Source organism: Pristis pectinata, chromosome 8, assembly GCF_009764475.1.
Source record: "Pristis pectinata isolate sPriPec2 chromosome 8, sPriPec2.1.pri, whole genome shotgun sequence".
In the NCBI taxonomy this organism is placed as follows: domain Eukaryota; kingdom Metazoa; phylum Chordata; class Chondrichthyes; order Rhinopristiformes; family Pristidae; genus Pristis; species Pristis pectinata.
The window spans coordinates 66,712,611-66,733,808 of record NC_067412.1 but is presented as its reverse complement, the minus strand read 5'-3'; the positions used below and the strand labels follow the sequence as shown (position 1 = coordinate 66,733,808).

General features: G+C 41.2%; 1 protein-coding gene across 2 annotated transcripts in view; it reads left to right on the top strand.

Annotated features, from left to right (window-relative positions):
• Positions 1-21,198, top strand: part of sytl4 (synaptotagmin-like 4) — a 60,680-nt gene that overhangs the window by 5,871 nt on the left and 33,611 nt on the right. The gene's annotated exons all lie outside the window — the stretch shown is intronic.

The window sequence follows — 21,198 nt, the reverse complement described above, 5'->3', positions numbered from 1 at the left end:
AAGTAAATGCTCAAAGCCCATCCTTTGTACCTTCCACACCCTGATCTCCTTCTGCCTCCCTTGGTCTCCCCTCCTCCTTCCCCATCCAATTTTTCTGGTTTCCATCCTTCACCCCACTCTCCAGCTGCTGGTTACTTGCTTCCTCCCAAAAGTGAGACCAGCCCTGGTACACCACCACTTACCCTCTCTGTGGCTGTTCCCTGACTTCCGTGCAAGTGGAAGCAAATCACTCAGCTGCCATTACTGCTTACATATACAATGACCCTGAACTCTGTGTTTCCTGTAGAACCTTTGTCTCCAGTGCTATCCCCTAACCTACATGCCCTCTGTCTCCCCTGCTGTCTCTTAAACCACGTGGCTTCTGTCTCCCTCAAAACATTGGCACTGTGTATCCGGCCCTGCCTATAAAGCCATTGGCCGTCTGTCTACCATGGTGCCTTTTAATTCAAGCGACCTCAGGCTCCTGTGCTGCCTTTAAACTCCAGGGACCTTTGTGTCCCATTCTGCCACATATATACAAGGGCCTGTCTCCCATGGTGCCTTTTAACCATAGCCTCCCATGTCATCCCTAAGTCCTGAGATCTCTGTCTCCCGTGCACCCGCAAAACCCACGAAGACACTAACCCTTAACGCTCATGTTCTCTATCTCTAGTGCTGGCCCTTAATCCACAGGGCCACTTTCTCCCACACAGTCCTCAACCGCCAAATACAGTCCTCTATCCTGATCCAGCACTGCTCCTAAACCCACAGCGTCTCTGCTTCCCATAGTATTCCTAAATCCATCAAACCTAAGGGGTGCATCCAGTCCCAGAGCTTAGTACATTCCAGAGACAGAGCTGGACTTTGCTCAGTGCAGCGGCAGAGTGGGAGGTAACTGTACAGGCATTTGCTGAGGACACCTAACGCTGGCTGTTGGACAGGCTACCAAGTGAGAAATAATAGTCATGGTTCCTAATGAAGGGAATGCAATAAACAAGGGGCTGTTAGTAAAGACTGGGAATATCAGGTTGAGGATAAGTTGACAGAAATTTTTTCCAGATCAAAATAATTTGGACACAACCAGGGAACAGACAATGTTAGATCTGGTCATGTACTGAGGCAGAATTAATTATTGATCCCAGTAAGAATCCTTGAGGGAAGAATGATCATAGTATGACAGAATTTCACACTCAGCTTGAGAGTGACAAATTTAAGTCAGGCACAGTGGTGCAGCAGGTTCTGCTGCTGCCCCACAGCTTCAGCGACCTGGGTTCAGTCCTGAACTCTGTCTTGTGGAGGTTGCAAATTTTCCCCTTGAGTAAGTTTTTCCTGAGTGCTCCAGTTTCCTTCCACATCCCACAGATGTGCTGGTTGGAGGGTTAATTGGCTATTGTAAATTATCCCTGGTGTAAATTGGTGGTAGGAGAATCAAGGTGGAGCCTGACAGAAGGTTAGTTAATATTCAGAAATAAAAAGGGTAAGTATTAACAGGTTATTTTCTGGTTAGCAAGTGGCTGCTGGGATGCCTGGGGTCAATGTCTATAATCTATACTAATGGCTTAAATGAAGGAACTGAGTGTAAAGTATCCAAGTTTGCTGATGATACAAAGATAGAGAGGAAAGTAAGCTGTGAGAACGACACAGAGTTTGCAAGGTGATATAGGCAGGTTAAATGTTTGGGCAAAAGGATGGTGGAGGAATATAGTGAAGGGAAATGTAAGGCTATCCCTCTTGGTAGGAAGAACAAAAATGGAGAGTACTATTTAAAAGGTGCGAGACCATTATATGTTGGTGTTCTCATACAAGTAAAACAAAGTTATCATGGAGGTATAAGTGAACAGTTGGCCTTTATTGCAAGTGTGTCAAGTACAAAAATACGCAAGTTTTGCTGCAACTGTATAGGTCTTTGAGACCACACCTTGCTATTATGGTCTTTATATTTAAGGAAGAGATGCCTTAGAGATTGTACACAGAAGCTTCACAAAATTGATTCCTGCTTGGAGTAAAGGTTCTTTCACAAAAACTACGTAAATGTAAACACGATGGACGGATACATATCAACATTCTGTGATGTAAACAAATGTAACCAATAAGAAATATGCAATCTCTTCCAGGCAAAAGCCTACCAAATAACATTAAAGAAGAGCGAGTCCTTAAGATCGTCATTTTTATTGCTGTAGCACCATATTTGGTAAAGGAAGAAATGGGAATAAAGGATTAGTTGAGATCCACCTGTCATTAAAGCAAGAGGCACATATGCATGGTGCATAATTTAACTGCAAATGTCAAATTTTATATTTTACATACTTGTTTATACAATATATTTATACATGTTTACTATATAAGTAGTATTTGTTGGGATATCATATTTTGTAACTCTGCAGTGTAAGTAGACAGAATGTAAAATTTATGAGGTAGAGCATAACTTAGTTAAATTAGAACAGAGTGTCAATGAAAATGTAAGCAGAAGGATGGGCTATCTGAGATCTTTTACATAACATATTGAGGCTGGTTTCTGTCAATGTGAGGTAGAACTGGTTGTATCTCATTGATTCAACTTCTTGCAGCTTCTGCAGGAAAGGCAGCATTAAGTTGAGTGGGACCATGATTCTGGTCCTTTTTATAACTTTTGCTCTTTGGATCTTCTATTTGTTTTTTTTATTTTGATGGCTGTCAATTTACTATTGATTATTCAGCACCTTTTATAGTAGTATTGCTCTAGCTTGTCAAGTCCAAGATTCTTTCGTTTCAAAATGACAGCAGCAATTTTTTGGGGGAAAAAGTGCTGTTTTTTAACTCCATCCAAATATCTAACTTTTCACCAGTGCATCCTTGCTTTGGATTCCCCATGTTTAACGCTTCCTCTTCTACCTCATAAGGATAAGCAACTCTGGGAAGCACTTTTCTATCTTCCTGCTTGTTTCTTCTCATTGCTGAAATAACCTAAATAAGAACAAAATTTGTACAATTACTGTTAAGTAAACTTCTACAACAAAAGAAATGTTGTAATCTTTAACAAATGAAGGAACTTGAGCACATTGATTTGTGTTGTGTCTGCTGTTTGGAGCAATATTTGTGTATTTTTTCCTTTCCTAACATCTGTAAAGTTGAACTCATTTTATTTTTGAATTAATTATTCCTTGTTTCTTTTTTGTTAGAGAGTCCATTGACAAGTGTGTCATCAATGAGATGGGGGCAGTGGGGACATCAGGTCTGATTGACAGGGAATTAATTACTCCCATCTCTGCTGTGGCTCAGTATAGCATTATCACTACAGTGCTGAATGTGCTTTTATTCATGTCTGTGCTGCTGATAAGACCAGTGGTCTTGCACAGCCCTAATTGCTCACAGGAAGATTGTGGTGGGCTGGTTTGAATTGCTGCATACAATGATAGAACTTTTGAGGAGTAAATTCCCAGATTTAAACCCAGTGGAGATGAAGGACTGATAAAACCCTAACTAAACTGTGATGTTCCAGATTCTGAATATCAGGCCTCTTCAGCAAAAGGCCAAATACTCTGACCTGCTCCTATTTCCAGGCTCTCTGTCTTCCATCTTGCATGTTCTTGGAATTCCTGACCTTGGCCATTACTGTGGCTTGCTGCTTGCACACCCAATCCTACATGCCAGACTCTCCCGTTTGTTTAGCAGTCCCCAGGTCATTTCCTTAGATTGAAACAAAGAACCACAGTGCACCAAGGGATGTCATTAGAGAGAAACAGCACAGAAACAGGCCCTTCAGCCCATCGAGTCTGCACCAACCATCAGCCACTTATTTGCGCTACTACTTTAATCCCATTTTCTTCTCTATTTTCCCCACATTCTCTTCAGCTCCCTCCAGATTCTACCACTCACCTTCACACTCAAATTGGAAAAAAAAATAGCCTACAGTTACTAACATAAACCACCGCTCAGTAATGATGTAATGGCATGATTTAATTTTTTTTAAGTTATGTATTTCGAAAAAGTTGTTTTCCCCCAGAAATGAATATGCCTGCTGACCATTGCAAATTACCACAATTAATAAAAGTAAATACCTTTTTACAATTTTGCCTCTCACCCTCAACTCAGCCCCAGTTTTTTAAGTTCATGCTGCAATGCAGGTTGAGCCTTAAAGATTGGTGATATATTTGTAAGTCAAGAGAGTGGAGAGAAACTTGCATATTGTGGTATTTCCATGCATTTCTTGCCCTTGTCTTTTTAATGGGTACGGTTTGTAAGCTTGGGAGGTGCTATTAAAATGTTTTGGCAAGTTATCACAGTGCTTTTTGTAAACAGTAGTCACGTGTGCTGATCATGGAAAGAGTGAGCTGTTGTCACCATTGTCAACCGGATGTGATAGGAGTGCAGAGTTCTGGTCTGAGTCCTGTTGTTAGTGAGATTACTCAAGTGATGCTATTGAGCCATCCTTGTTGATGGAAAATGGTCCCCACCACAGAGTACATTCCGTGCCCTTGCTACTCAGTTCTTCTTCCAATACTCAACATAGATGAGCAGTAATTATCAACTGTGGGAGGTGGTAATTAGAAGGCCATGACACTGCATGGATTCCTCAGCACTCCCAGATCTGTATCTGCACAACTGTGTACCATTTTGTTGGCGCACTGGAGGGTCTAACCCACCAGTGAAATGGGGATTACCTGGAAATGGAGATGGAGAAGTTTGGAACACTGGCCGAAAGGTACGATATTTTGAGTATGACTGTGCTGAACTGGCCTTTGGAACAACTTCCAAATTTAGGCACAAGTCCACAGATATTCTTTGTCCAACATTATTTGCTGAACTTTGCCAAATGCCCAGGCTAAACTGTGGATTTCACTTACTCTAGACCCACAAATTAGTTCATGTCTAATGGATCTTAAGTACACACCCACTTCCAATATTTTTCAGGGTTGCACTTTTGGCAGTATGAATAATTTGGAATCACTGAGATTGCAGAAAAAAAGAAATTTTTAACTTCTTCATAAAAAAAGGCCAGGATATTTAATTTGAGAAAAAAGTGTTTTGAGTTCATTTTGTTTGTATCAAGTGTTATGATAGATACAACATGAACATTCTAGTGCCAGCAGAAATATTTTGTTTGGCAACATGGTAAGTCATGATAAATTAATTTGTATGTATTTACAGTGTTGATTTTGTGTGATGGATACACACAATGCAGTGAGTTCCTTCCTCCCTCAAAGCATATTTGTTGATAAATTGACAGCAGCCTGGTGGCTGTTTAAGGATACATGTAATTTATTGCACAGGAAATATAAAGCCTCTTGGCATCAAAAGAAGGAAAGATAACAGTTATAAATCTTAAAGCCCATGAGTTGTGCTGAGTATTTTTGTCATCATTGTTAATAACTTTGAGTTGTTTTGATTTTAGTTGACATGTTTGAGGTAGTACTTAAAGTATGTCAACCTCTTAATAAAAATTAAAAAGACCTATAGCTATGTAATGTATTGGCTCTGCTTAAACCATTTTATTTAAAAATAATGTTTTTTCCACCTCGAATATTGTGGACAGTCTTGGTCTCTACCTTTTTAAAGATTGTACTTGCCTTGGAAGGATTGCAGTAAGGGTTCACCAGATTGGTTCCGGGAATGGCGAGTATGCCATATCAGGGGAGTGGTCTAGGGCTGTATTCTCTAGAGTTTAGAAGAGTAAGATGAGATCCAATAGTAACCTACAAAATACCTTCAGGGCTTGATAGGCTGAATGTAGAGAGGATGTTTCTCCTGGCTGAGGGGTTATTACAGTCTCAGAATAAGCAGTAGGCTGCTTAGAACTGGCAGATGAGGAGAAAATTTTTCATTCAGAGGATGGAAAATCTTTGGAATTCTCCACTTCAGAAAGTTGTGGAAGCTTATATGTTGTGTTCACTCAAAATGGAGATTGATAGATTTATGGATATTGAGGGAATTAGGGGATATGGGGATAGTGCAGGAAAATAATAGATGGCAGACCAGCTATGATCTTGATAAAAGGCAGAGCAGGCACGAAGGATGAGATGCCTTCTGCTCCTTTTTTACTTATGTTCAATTGCTCTTAAAGGCAAGTTTATTGCCTCTTACAGTAGTGGGCCAAAGGTTCAGTCAGTGGTCTGTGCTGAGATAGCTGATTTATACTGGGCAGACTTGCATTTGTTTTCATTGTTGCTGGAGTCATTTGGTTTGTCTTCCTTCCAGATAGCCACTTCTTGCCCTGAGGATGTGCAAGGAGGTTAAGTTTGGACTTGTCTCAAATATGTCATATAATAAACATCTTTTATGTCTTACAATCAAAAAGCTCGCTATTATTTTCTTCCCAGGCTTATACCTGAAAAATTGACACAAATATAATGTATCAGAGAAATCCAAAATCCACCATGTCTGTAGAAATGGGTAGAATAAAACAGAAAAAAAACACTAATTCTTTTGTTTAATTCTAGTCATTCTTTATTTGGTTTGACCGAGTCTCTGCTTTGAGATTGCAAAGGATGTTGTTTTGGATTAAGGTATTTGACGGTTTGTGGTCTGTTCCAGTGTGCATAAATAACAGGTGATTTATAAAGATCAAGGAAAATTTTTATTCTTATAGCCAGAAAACAACATAGGCTGAAAATCAGGTTATCAGTTTAGTGACACCTAGTTAGGCCATGTGAAAGAAAGCATGGCAGGTCCTCCTACATTAAAGTCTCACTTGGGTAAATTAATCTCATTGTTGAGATTTTCGCCCTGTATGACCAGTTGATTGTAGACATAAACTACATTATAAGCCACCACCTTCAGATGAAAATAAAAGATCATCTAGTGAAACCCCATCATTTTGCAAAGGAATTTGTGTTCAAGAATATACTTGCTAAGATTTTAGTTAAATTACTGGATTGTAACTATTGAACACAATAACTTGGATCCATCATCTATTACAGAGTAATCCTTCAACAACTGGATGTTGTCTCTCTCTCTCGCTCTCTACACCACCCTCCCCCATATTTTTTCATTCTGTACATATTTAATATATTGGGCTGAAATGTACAGAACAGCAATTGTGGCATCACAGGACTAAGGGTCTGTGTTATTGCACTAAAGGAGCCACGTAAATGCATAAGTCATTGTTGAGTTTCGACTGCTGGGTGGAACAGGAAGAGCTGGCTCATTTGGACTAATTATTTAATTCTCTAGTAATCGTTCATTTCCTTTCTAAACGGTTCAATTGACCTTGTGTCTACAGATTTCTGTGTAAATGCTTTGCGGGAAGAAGTTTTTTCCACGTTTTTCGTTATCTCAACTCAAGTTAAGGCTAAGTCCCTTGATTATAAATTTCCCTAAAAGATGAAAGCACCACTCCTGATCTATTCTGTCAATTCCAGTTATTCCATTAAATGCCTCAATTGCATCATCTGTTGCCAATCTCATCTCATGACCATAACTAATATTATCCTGTGTTCCCAATTCTCACAATGTCCAGCCCTCTTCATCTCAGATCATTCCTTCATCAACTTGCATCAGATTTTTTTTTGACTACTACATACCCACTATGTAGCACTGTGTCCAAAGTTGAGCATTGATGAAGCAATTTGGTATCTTTGTTCTTTTTCCAGTAAAGTCCTTAATGAAGGATTGTAGCAAATTTCCCACCAGTGATATTAAAGGTAACTGACCAGTCTTATCAGATTGGATGCTGGCCAATGTACCTATTTGAAAAAGGTGACAGAACAGATAGAGGTAAGTGCAATTACCTGAATGATGATAAACTATAAATACTAGTCAATATTAATTCAGGAAAAGGCACAGTCTCCTGGATGTCTTTAGGAAGTGGACTGTAATTAGAAAGTTCAATGAGTAGTATAATTAAATTACCAAAAGACTAGTGACAAGCTTTCATAAGAGAGCCAATTATTTAATGATAAGGGAATTGAATTTCCACAGGGATCTGCCAGTTACTGGGTAAGACTTCAGCAGAAAGTCTAGAAAAGCAGCTGCAGCCCTGGCAGTAACATTTTTTTTCCAGAGTTTCTGCAGCTAGTCCATCAAAGTTATGACAACAATCAGGTGAAACCTGCTAGAAATTCATTATTATAGGTGCATGTAAAGGAAATTGAGAATGAGTGTTTTACCACCGTGTTAAATCATGATAAGTCTGTACTTTAACTCTATCTCCCCAGCCTTTAAAATCCATCCTTTGCAATCTGGGATCCATACAGTGAGTTGGAAATAATTTAAATGTGTGAAACAGAAGCACATGAAATTTAACACAAGTGTAAAGCTTTGCAATGATGAAGAAAAACAGACAACAAAATAAATAAGTGTGAAGTTTAAAGAAACTTGGATGATTGATCAAATATTACATGCAAAGTGTCTAAACACCGTGGAGCTCGAGAGAACAAAAGAACTCAAGTGCTGAACTATTTGGCCAAAACAGAAGAGAACATATCTGTTTGAACTGTTTGTTCAGAATTGTAATTCTGCTTGAACTGTACAGTGCTCAATTCAGGCGACTTTGTTCCAGACAAATGTTCCTTCAGTGGAGTGCAAAGTGCATTATTAGGTGAATATATGAACATAAGAACAGAAGAAATATCAACAGGAGAAGGCCGTCTACTTTGAGTCTGCTCCGCCATTAATTCAAAATTGTGGCTTATTTTTTTACCTGAGCTCCATTTTCCAGCACAACCTTCATATCCCTTCATTCCTTTAATATCCAGAAATCTATCCATCTGTTTCCAAAGATTAATTATCATCTAACTGAAGAAATTTCTCCTCTTCTAAGTCCCAAATGGCCTATCCCTTATTCTGATACTGTGACCCGTGAAGTGGCACTCGTTTTAGAAATCTGGTGCATTTCTTTCCATTAGTATAAAAGAAGGGTGGAACTCTTTCTGCCAATATTTTCTCTCATTGCTCAACCTAGGCTATGGTCCAAACACAACAGTAATGAAGAAAATACATTCCTAGTCACTGAGGCACAAAGGACAATTTTAAGCCTGGAAGCATTCCCAAGCAGATCCCCAGAGCCAGAGGAATGTGAAAAGTTCAAGTTTCTCCAGTCTTACTCTAAAGGAAATGAAACAAGGAGACTTGGTAGGAAATGATGGAGCAGAAAAGTAGAAGCCTTGTAATAAATTGAAAAAAAACATAAAAAGCTGTTGTTTGGGCCTTTCTGAAGTCATTCTAAATGATTGAGCAAATGGCCCATAAATCTTGTAATTCAAATTGCTTTGATTTTTCTCTCTATGTTCATTTCTAGAACTTGTCTCTGCCCGATTGTATTTCAATATCATTTATTTCACTCCGTGAATTGTTTCCTCCTCTTCCTTCTTTTCATTTTCCACTGTAGTTAAGCAAGAGTATTTGTAACGTTTATAATTCATCAAACTAGTAGTGAAAAAAAGCAATGGGTTCATGACGGGGGGGGGGGGGGAGAAAAAGCACTACTTTTACAATAAAACAAAAAATTATTAAATTAACGTCTTCAATTACCCCCAGATTTTTAGTAACATGAAAATGAAATTTGTCTGTTTCGGGGAGTTGATGTTATTCAATCCTCTATTGCATCCATAGTGCTGCAGTTTGGATACGTTAGAGTTTCATTCACTCATTGGACAAAGAAAGAAACTATGCTGACTTTGATTGGTGGCAGAGGAACAACATATACAGAAGAAAACATTGATTGCTGCCAGAATAGGGTGCAAAGTTCAAAGCATTGGCTCTGTGACAATAAGTGCAGAAATTTCTTCAAAAAGCAAAACGCAGCAAATCCAAGAAATCTGTGGAGAGAGGAGCTGGTGCTACCTGTCCTGATGATTATCTACAGCATTTTCTGTTTAATTTGAGTGACTTCCTTTCCTCTGGTTATGTTTTATTCTTGAAAGCTTTTCTTAAACTGTTCCATTCAGAACCCTTCCATTCTCAATTCAGATAGACTGGCAAGCTGCTGTATCCTCAGGACTTGACACATCTTGTATTGAGGATCAAATTGATGTAAAGTATGCAGTATATTTTTTCTTTTTATTTTTGGGAATCTGGGCATTGGCAGCAAGACCAGCATTTATTGTCTGTCCCTAATTGCCCTTGAGATGATGGTGGTGAGCCACCTTCTTGAACCATTGCAGTCTTTCTGGTGAAGGTACCCCCAGCAATAATGAGGGAATGTCAATATAATTCCAAGTTGAAATGGTATGTTGGTTGGAGAATAACCTGCAGGTGGTAGTATTTCTATGTCTCTGGCCCTTGTTTTTCCTGATGGGAGAAGTCATGGGATTGGGGAATACTATCAGAATAGCCTGCGCAGTGCATTTTGTAGATGGTACCAGTGCGACCACTGTGAGCTGGTGGTATAGAAGTTGAATGTTTAGGGTGATGCATGGAGTAACAATCAAGCTGGCTGATTTGACCTGAATGGAATTGAGCTTCTTGAGAATTGTTGAAGCTGCATTTACCCAAGAAAGTGGAAGGAATTCCATTGCACTTTTGAAGTACCTCGTAGATGGTACAAAGACTTTGCTAAAGAATATCCAGCCTCTGACCTGCTCTTGTAGTCTCAGTACTTATGCAGCAGTTCACTTGAGTCTCTGGTCAGTGGAGATCTCTAGGATGTTTATAATTTGGGTCTTAGTGATTAGTAGCATTATTGAATGTTAAGAGTAGGTGGTTAGAATCTCTCTTCTTCATTGCCTGGCATTTTTATGGTGCAAATGTTACTTGCTACTTACCTGAATGTTGTCTATATTTTCCAACATATAAGCATGGACTGCATCATTTGCCAAAAAGTTACAAATGGAATTGAAATTGTTCAATCAGTAGCGATCACCCCCACCCTCTTCTGACCTTGTGGTAGAAGGAAGGTCATTGAAAAAGCTGCTGAAGATGGTTCTCCTGCAATGATGTCCTGGGGCAAGGATGCTTGACCTCCAACAACCACACCCATTTTGTTTGAAGTATGACTTCATCCATTGGAGTGTTTTCCCCTTGATGCCCATTGATTTCATTTTACCAGGATTCTTTATTGCTGCAGTAGTTCTATCGCTGCCTTGCCATTTGCACCTAATCTCTGGAAAGCAGCTCCTTGGTCCATGTTTCAACCAAGGTTTTGATGAGGTCCAGAGCCAAGTGATCCTAGCAAATCTCAAACTAGACATCAGTGACCAGGTTATTGATGAATGAGTGCCATATCATAGCATTGCTGACAACACCTTCCATCATTTTGCTAATGATTGAGAGTTGACTGATAGTGGAGTAATTAGCTGGATTGGATAAGTCCTGCTTTTTTTGTGTGAATAGGACAAGCTTGGGCAATTTTCCATATTGCCAGGTAGATTTCAGAGTTCCAACTGTTGAGGAACATCTTAGCTAAAAACACCTATAGTTTTTGGAACACAGTTCTACAGTTCCACAGCTGGAATGTTGTCTGATCCCTTAGCCCCTGATGTATTCGGTGCCCTCGGCTGTTTTTTGATGTTATGTGGAGGGAATTAAATTGACTGAAATTGGTATTAGTGATCAAAACAATTATAGTTTTTAAGTCAAAGACCTTTTGTTAGAAGTGGAAAGGTGAGAAGAGGATGCTGTGAGGGAGGGCGATGGAGAGAATGAAGGGAGTGTCTGTGACAGGTGAAGATCAAGATTGTCCTAGTGACACACATGCTGTTAGTGCCATCTGAAAGACAGTTGTGAGTGCCTGCTGATCACAGCTGGTCTGTCTGCATGATCGAATGTAGAGGGAAATGAACAAGGGTAGTAAAGAGGAAAAACATGTTGCATCTGTGAGATGCAGAACACACAAGTTGATGGAAATCTGAAATAAAAGAGAATGTTGGAAGTTAAACTTTTACTTTTTTTAAGAAAAACTTTATTTATACAGCACAGTAACCGGCCCTTCCGGCCCAACGAGCCCAGGCTGCCCAATTATACCCATTTTAACCTACTAACCCATATGTCTTCGGAATGTGGGAGGAAACCGGAGCACCCAGAGGACATCCACGCAGTCGCAGGGAGAACGTACAAATTCCTTACAGACAGTGGCAGGAATGGAACCACGATCGCTGGTGCTGTAATAGCGTTACGCTAACCGCTACACTACCATGTCCCTCGGGTTCTTGGTTCTCAGCAGACCGAGTAGCAAATGTGGATGGAGTTAATGTAACAGGTGGATGACCTTCTATCAGAACTGGCTAGTTTCCTGATACAAACAGGAAAATCTAGTTGTCTGAAACTGTTGAATTCACCATTGGGACCTGAGGGCAGTAACACGTCAGTTCCTTGAACTTACATTGGGTTTTGATGGAGCAGTGTAGGAGGCCAAGAATAAAGAAGTTAAGAGTGAGTGTGGAATGGAGAATTCAAGCGACAGAGAACTGGAAGCTCAAGGTTCCCCTTGTAGACATTCCCCTTGAATGGAAGTGTTCTGCAAAGTGGTCAATCAATCAGAGTTTAATCTCTCCTGTGTAGAGGAGACCAGGTCATGATGATCAAATGCAATACACTAACTTGGAAGAAGTACAGTTGAATTGTTGCTTCACCTGCAAGAAGTGTTTTGGATATCTGGTGGAAAGGAAAGAGATAAAAGAGTAGGTGTTGAATGCTGGCTTCTTTGACGGTGGTGATCTCAGGAAGTGGATCATCTGTTCAGCATTTCTGGCTAAATAAGGTTGGGAATACTACAGCATTGTCCATTGCACTCACCTATGGGGTTCCACCATCTTTTAGGACGGAGATGTCCATGGAGCCTTCACTTCCTCTAGGTCATTCAATTGTCCACCGTTGTTCACAACTAGATGTAGCAGGGCTGCAGAGTTTCAACCTGATCCATTGGTTGTGTTTAATGAATGCAGTTTATGCTGTTCAGTACAGATGTAGTGTTGTGTTGCAGCTTCACCAGGTTGGAACCTCATTATTTTTAAGCATGACTGCTGCTAATTCTGGTAAGAAGTACAGTAATTCCTCGACTCATGAAAGGATTGCATTTCTGCTAATCAAAATTTTGTAAATAAAAAGGCTGGGGGAAATGCATAACGGTTATTTTGGTACAGGATATTCGTGTGCAATGAGAACAGCGTGCTATTGATTATTGTAAAAGGTAGCTTTGCAAATCAAAGACTCGTATCCCAAAGAGTCAGTGGCAAGATAGCAAAAATTCGTAAATTTAACAACTGTAAATTGAGAATATTCTGATAACTGTCATGCTGGTTTTCACATTACCAGGAAAGGGTTGGGTATAGTCCCTGATTTGTGCATGGCTAGCTAATTCAGGTGGGGCATTGATAGGCTTGACTGAGAAGGGAAAGAGTTTTTGGTAGCATACAGGTCAATGACAGAAGGTTATAAAACCAAATGTGGCTCTAGATTAGTCCTCGTTCTAACCAAGCATGGTAAGGTCTAAAATAAGGAGTGGGTGCTGTGGTGGTGTTTCTGGAGTGCAGCAAGAATGATATGTAAATATGGGTCACCATCCAGGCGAGAAAACAAGGAAAGTTAAGAGGTTACAAAAACATTTCAACACTGGTGAACCGTGAGCAGCAAATTTCATTTTATGAAATTCAGTTCCTGTGACAGTTCAGCAACAACTCCACTTCCCTGGGTATTGGTATTCCTCCACTTCCAGTTCCTGCAGGAAAATGAGATGGATTTATTCCTGGGAGCGTGAATCTGGGGGTTGCAAGGACAGGTCAGAGGCTGGGTATCCTGTGATGAGTGACTCACCTCCTGAAACTCCAAATCCTTTCCACCCTCTATAAGACACGTCTACTTGCATCCATGACAAAGCAGCCTGCTTGGTTGGCACCCCATCCACCACCCTAAACATTCATTCCCTCCACCAGAAGTGTGTGTGTGGTACAGTGATACCAACAAAAAAATTCATTCAGTTCCTTGGCTAGATTCCTCTGACAGTATCTCCCAAGCCCACAACCACTACTACTAAGGACGAGGGCAGTAGGGACATGGGAACAGCATTAACTCCAGCCTTCTCTCCAAGTTGCATGCTATCCTGACTCGGAAATATATCATTGTTCTGACATCCTTGTTGGTTTAAATTCTGGAAATACTGTGGGGCAAACAGATGCATCAGTTCAAGTTTGTGGCTCACTGCCACCTTCTTGAAGACCATTAAGGATGGACAATAAATGCTGACTTTGCAAGCAATCCTCAGAGCCCAGAAGATTAATAAATAAAGGAAAATCACAGTATCGTGCTTCTTTCAACCTTTTCACCAAAAAATCCTTGCTATATAGTAGCCAGACAGCAGACGGATCTAAATCTCACCATTCTATGATGGGCAGATGCTACCATGTTGTTTAATTGCGTGGCCTTGTGTATAACTGTACAACCATCTCTGATTTCCGTTCCCTCTCATACTCTGGACACTATTCTCCTGCAAGGAGCACTATACATTTATGAGAGCCTTTCAGGCACTTGTCTATCCAGTGGATGCAGTGTATTTAGTGAGCATGATTATCAGGCTGATGCCGCAAAAGTGCCTCTGGCATTGGTCTAAGAATATGCTGAATATTGGTAAGCTGACTGAGTTGGCATCACGTTTTACAAGGACCAGAGCAAGTGGCAGTGGTGAATGGAGAAGGGGGTAAGTCGAGGAACCCATTGAAAGGCAGTGAGAACAATGGGTGTTCTTGAACCCTCAAATTGGCTGGACTGGTGATACACTACAGGATGCAGATGAAGCTGCAATCTATTCACCTTTACTAATCCAGTTAGATTATCAAACCACTTACTGCTTTGTATCCAGGTAAAGCTAGAAAACACCTGCTGCTGACTTCCTTGGCCATCTATAATAGGCTCTACTTGAGCATGGGCAGCAGGTTTCTATGTCATTGCCATATTGCAGGACCTGTTTAGTACTACTGCACTCTATGCTGTACAGTGTGAAGACCCATTGATGCAGTATTTGAACTTCCTAACTTCAGCTATTGAAATTTTCACTCTCTTAATTTGCTCTCAGCTCCTCCAAATTCCATCTTTATTTTGGCCATATATATATATATATATATATAATTGAAGTGAATTACATTATGGGTGTGGCCCCTGTTTGTTCATGCATATTGGACATATGGAAAGTGGAATCAAAATGATGAGACATCCATGTTGAAACTTGACTTTCCCACAACCTGTTTCTTTTTGGCAACAGTCTGCTCTGTCCTCTGCTTGGATCCCACACCTGTGGTTGACAGCTTTGGAATGACACTTTCAAAACGTGGCCTGGAGTTGAGATGCAGAAAATCCCAGTTCTTCTAAAGCATACAAAGCACCATGCTTTGTAGCAGTTTTTATCCCACCCTATCTTTGCATTCAAGTGACAATTGTACCTTTGACTTTAATGGATTAACACATATTGAGTTGCAACAACTCCTGTCTTTACTAGTGATAAAGACACAAAAAAAATTACACCAACCAGTTAGACCTCAAAAAAAAATTCACTCACAACAACACTAATGAGAGCCAGAACAATTTTTTTTTATTTGTCTAGTCAACTGTTCCCAGTCTGACTCAACTGCAGGATTCAGATTTTGGGTGTGGAATGTCGAGGTATTTCCTTTATATGAATTCTCATCTAGACAAGTTATGAAGCAATGTGCCTCTGGGAGCTGGGATCCTGCTTCTACAGGGTAGAATAATTCAATGCCTTGCAGATTCTGATTGCATGCAATTGTTTGCCTGCTTGCCTCTCATTCTATGTATCTAACTGTAACGCTCTCTCTTTCCCTTATTCAAAGTCAAATACCATTATTGAAAATAATTCAGAAAACTGCTCAACTTCTTCAGTACTTTGACTGGATGGTTAATAACCTGCCCGAGTCTTCGTATCTGTTTCATTTACATGCCTGGTTAAGTTAGAACTGGACTGCCCAGATTCCACAGGATTTATTCCCAAGAAAATTCTCTGCAGTATGCTGAATGAGGTATTTGCCACCACAATGCTTGAATTCTTTATAAGTTCTTGTATATTCACTATGGGTTACTTGAAGTGTTGCGTTGAAGACTTACAGTGTAGTGGGCATTTTGGAAGTAGGCAATGTTTAAAATGGACTAGTTTGCATTCTCCCTCCTGCCTAAACTGGCATGCATTCCTTTCTTACCTGTAACAATGCTTTGTCCCTGCCCTCTTTCATTCTGTGTGCTGAATGTTCAGTGTGGATATGGATAGTATGGAGTTTTTGAGCGTATTCAGTGCTAAGTCTGGTAGATTTTTAGATAGGAGGTGAAGTGAGCCATGCCAGAGCAGGGTTGGGGGGGGGGGGGGGCACTGTTTGCCTACCAATACTTCAAATTCTTATATTCTTACTACACTTGAGTCTAAGCCAGCTCTATTCCTGTGTTGCTCTCCCTTTCCAGTTAGCTTCCCGGTCTGGTTAGAATCAGCTGTTTGTTGTTGCTTTGCCATGTGGCCTATGGTTCCTAAATCCTATAATACTCTCATGGCAACCTGCAACCTGCACCTTCCTGTTGCTGTAGTTTTGCCAGAGCCTAGTACAATGTATGTATATTCACATTTATGATGACACTACCTAAGTCAGTAGGTGCTGTTTTGAGATTTGAATGGGACAGAGCCAATTCTGGAAGCCCAGACAGATGGAAACTAATTCTGAGGCCTCACCAGTTGGTGGACTTGCAATGCCATTGTTTCTAGTTGCCAAATGTAAGAATATGTTTCAACAAAAACCTGAAATGGATTTATACTCTACACCTGATTGCTCAGCATTACACCCTTTAGATGTAATTGTTCCTTCAGTTTTGATAGTATGTTATGATCCTGAAATTGATAAAAATAACAGTAACATTTGCTGCAAAAATAGGTGTGTTAAATCATAGGCAGTGGTAACTGAGGCAGCTTGTCAAATGCCGCATTGTGCACCAGGTGTAGAAGGGGAACTTGTCACTGTTTCCATACTGAAGAGCAAGGTTCCAAGCTTGGTGCAGGGTTCCTCCATGCTCCTTGAAACTACACTTGGTTAATTAACCCAACTTCACCCCTGCTCTCCTCCCCTTCCTGGCGCAACCTCCCTGTCATCTTACACCTGTCCACCAATTACTTCAGACTCCTGTCTCACCACTCCCCTTTCCTTCATACTGGCCATCTCACCCCTCCACTCTCAGCCCTGATGCAAGATTTCAATCCAGAACATTGATAATTCCTTTCCTCCCACAGATGCGGCTCAACTCACTGAGCTCCATAGAACATAGAACGGTATAGCACAGTACGGGCCCTTTAGCCCATGATGTTGTGCAAACATTATGAACACTTCCTCCATGATTATTCTAACCCTTCTCTCCTGCACAGACCATATCCCTACATTTTTCTGACTTCCATGTGCCTATCTAAGAGCCTTTTAAAGGTCCCTGGTGTGTTAGCCTCTACAACCAACCCCAGCAGTGTGTTCCAGGCACCCACCACTCTCTGTGTAAAGAACCTACCTCTGACATCTTCCCTGAACATTCCTCCTCTGACCTTAAACAGATGTCCTCTGGTATCGACTATTGCCACTCTGGGGAAAAGGTGCTGGCAGTCCACTCAATCTATGCCCCTCATAATCTTATACAGCTCTATCGTCACCTCTCATCCTGCGTCGCTCCAAAGAGAAAAGCTCTAGCTTTCCTCATAAGACATGTTTTCTAATCTAGGCAGCATCCTGGTAAATCTCTTCTGCACCCTCTCTAAAGCTTCCACATCCTTCCAATAATGAGGTGACCAGAACGGAACACAATACTGTAAGTGTGGTCTAACCAGAGTTTTGTAGAGCTGTAACATTACCTCACAGATCTTGAACTCAGTTCTCCAACTAATGAAGGTCAGCACACCATACACCGCCTTAACCACCCTATCAACTTGCGTGGCAACTTTGAGGGATCTATGGACTCGGACCCCAAGATTCCCCCTGTCCCTGCACACTGCTCGGAATCCTACCATTAACCTTGTACTCTGCCTTCATGTTCGTTCTTCCAAAGTGTATCACTTCACACTTTTCTGGATTGAACTCCATCTGCCGCTTCTCCACCCAACTCTGCATCTTGTCTATATCCTGTTGTAACCTGCAACAATCTTGTACATTATCCACAACCCTTCCAACCTTCGTGTCATCTGCAAACTTACTAACCCACCCCTCCACTTCCTCATCCAGGTCATTTATAAAAATCGCAAAGAGTAGGGGTCCCAGACCAGATCCCGGCAGAACACCACTAGTCACTGACCTCCAGGCAGAATACTCTCCATCTAATACCACCCTCTGCCTTCTGTGGACAAGCCAATTCTGAATCCACGCAGCCAAGTCTCCATGGATCCCATGCCTCATGACTTTCTGGATGAGCCTATCATAGGGAATCTTGTCAAATGCTTTACTAAAGTCCATATACACCACATCCACCACTCTACCTTCATCTATTTGTTTTGTCACCTCCTTGGAAAAACTCAATTAGGATCATGAGGCATGACCTGCCCATCACAAAGCCATGCTGACTGTCCCTAATAAGACTGTGCTTCACCAAATGCTCGTAAATCCTGTCCCTAAGAATCTTCCCCAATAGTTTGCCCACCACTGACGTAAGATTCACTGGCCTATAATTCCTAGGATTATCCCTATTACCTTTCTTGAACAAGGGAACAACATTAGTCATCCTCCAATCCTCTGGTACCACTCCTGTGGCCAGGGAGGATGCAAATATCATCGTCAATGCCCCAGCAATCTCTTCCCTCGCATCCCGTGGGAACCTGGGGGTATATTCCATCTGGTCCGGGGACTTATCTATCCTAATGTTTTTCAGAAGCTCCAATACTACCTCTTTCTTAACCTCTACTTGCTCCAGCACATTAGCCTGATCTCACATTCATCAAAGTTCCTCTCCCTAGTGAAAACTGAAGCAAGATATTCATCAAGGACCTCCTCTGCCTCTAGGCACATTTCCTCCTTTATCCCTGAGCGGTCCTGCCCTCACTCTAGTCATCCTCCTGTTCCTCATGTGCGTGTAGAACTCCTTGGGGTTTTCCTTAATTCTACTCACCAGGGTCTAGCTCTCCCAAGTCCCTTCTTAAGCTCCTTTCTGGCTACCTTATAATTCTCAAAAGCCCTGCCTGATGTTTGCTTCCTAAAGCTTAAGTGTGCTTCCTTCTTCCTCTTAACTAAATATTTCACTTCTCTTTGTCAACCGTGGTTCCTTTACCCCACCATCCTTTCCCTGTTTCAGTGGGACAAACCTATCCAGAACCCCATGCAAGTGTTCCCCAAACAGCCTCCACATTTCTTCTGTGCATTTCTCTGAGAACATCCATTCCCAATTTACGGTCCCAAGATCCTGCCTAATACTATCATAATTAGCCCTTCCCCAATTAATAACTTTCCCATATCGTCTGCTCCTATCACTGCCCATGACTATGCGAAAGGTCAGGGAGTTGCGGTCACTATCTCTGAAATGCTCGCCCACCGAGAGGTCTGTCACCTGACCAGTTCATTGTCTAGTACTAGATCCAGTATGGTCCCTCCTCTAGTCGGCCTGTCCACATACTGTGTCAGAAATTCTTCCTGGACACACCTAACAAATTCTACCCCATCTAAATCTTTTGCACTAAGGAGGTGCCAATCACTATTAGGGAAGTTGAAGTCACCCATGACAACAACCCTGTTATTTTTGCACCTTTCCAAAATCTGCCTACTTATCTGCTCCTCAGTGTCCTGGTGTCTATTGGGGGGGCGGGCCTATAGAATACTCCCAATGGAGTGATCGCTCCCTTCCTCTGATGATCCCTCCCTGAGGTCCTCCCTTTCCGCAGCTTTGACACTACCCCTGATTAGCAACCCGCCCCCCCCCCCCCCCCCCACCTCTTTCCCTATCCCTTTTGAAACAACTAAACACTGGAACATCAAGCAGCCAATCCTGCCCCTGCGACATCCAAGTCTCTGTAATGGCCACAACATCGTAATTCCACGTACTGATCCATGCTGTTCCTCCAGCAGATTGTTTATTAACCAGTTCATTACGTAATTCTGTGCCACAGAACTGTCTGCCAGCCCATTAATATGAGTAGGCAGCCCAAAGTTACCACATTGCCTGCATTGTCATCAGTGGTAAGGTTATTTTTGGTGGCTATTAAAATTAATCCTTGACGGTCAGCTACTTTCAGGTTGACTCTGTACACTCTACCCCAAAGAAGTGATGTCATTAACTGGATATATGTTGGTAGGAATCTGCTGGACCCAGATTCCTTGTAACCCATCACAATTTTGTTGTTATGTACAAGAATCTGAGGGGTCTCAACACAGTAGATGTGGAGAACATGTCTCCTATTGCAGGCTAATGTTTAAAAACAGGTAAGTGCTTAAAAATAAGAGGTCATCCATTTAAGATGGAGATGAAGCAAGATATTTTCTTTGAGTCTTTGAAACTCTTTTCCTTAAAGGGCTATGTGGGAGGGAAGGGTTAGATAAATATTAGAGCAGGATAAGATCTTGGCACAACATCATGGGCTGAAGGGCCTGTACTGTGCTGTAATGTTCTATAAAGAGTGATGATAAGAGTCTTTGAATATTTTAAAGCAAAGGTAGATATGATCAGCCATGATCTTATTGATTGTCCGTGAAGGTTTGAGAGGCATTTTCCTGCTCTTAATTTGTATGTTTGTGTAACTAAGGTTCCAGTTAAAAGATCTTTACAAATTGGCCTTTCTTAGTAATGGGCTTGTACTACTCAGACCTGCCAGTCAGTCAGCCTCACTCCCAGTGTCATCAGTTGTGTGAATTTGATCAGGTGAAAGTAGTGCCAACACTGAGCTCTGATCTTGATGCCTCCTGCCTTCTGTGTAAAATATTTGTAAGAGGTGGGGCCAGCTGTCATCTTCATTGTCACAGTTACGGCATCCTTGTACAAATATATTAATCAGGTCCTTTTGTTGGCTCAGGAGGGAGATATTTATCATGACCAAACAACTAAGGCATTTAGCTTAGTGGGTGAGGCAAGGTGCTGCCTTTTCTTGCTAGTGCGGTTTCTGTTGTCCTTGTGGTTGCTAGTCACTACCAACAAAAATTGTTTGGTTTAAATGTCACTGCTGAAAATAAGTGCATCTGGATACCCGACCAGAGTGAGAAGTGCAGTAGAGGTGATATTTGTGACTCATTATATGGAGCCTGTTGTTATTAAAATAATTGTCATTAAAAACATTTTAAATGCTTAAAAGCAGAATAAAATACTTCAAAAATAATTGCAAGGTAGCTGTTCTATGAAGCGTTTTCTCCAAAGTAGTCTCAAAATTTTTAT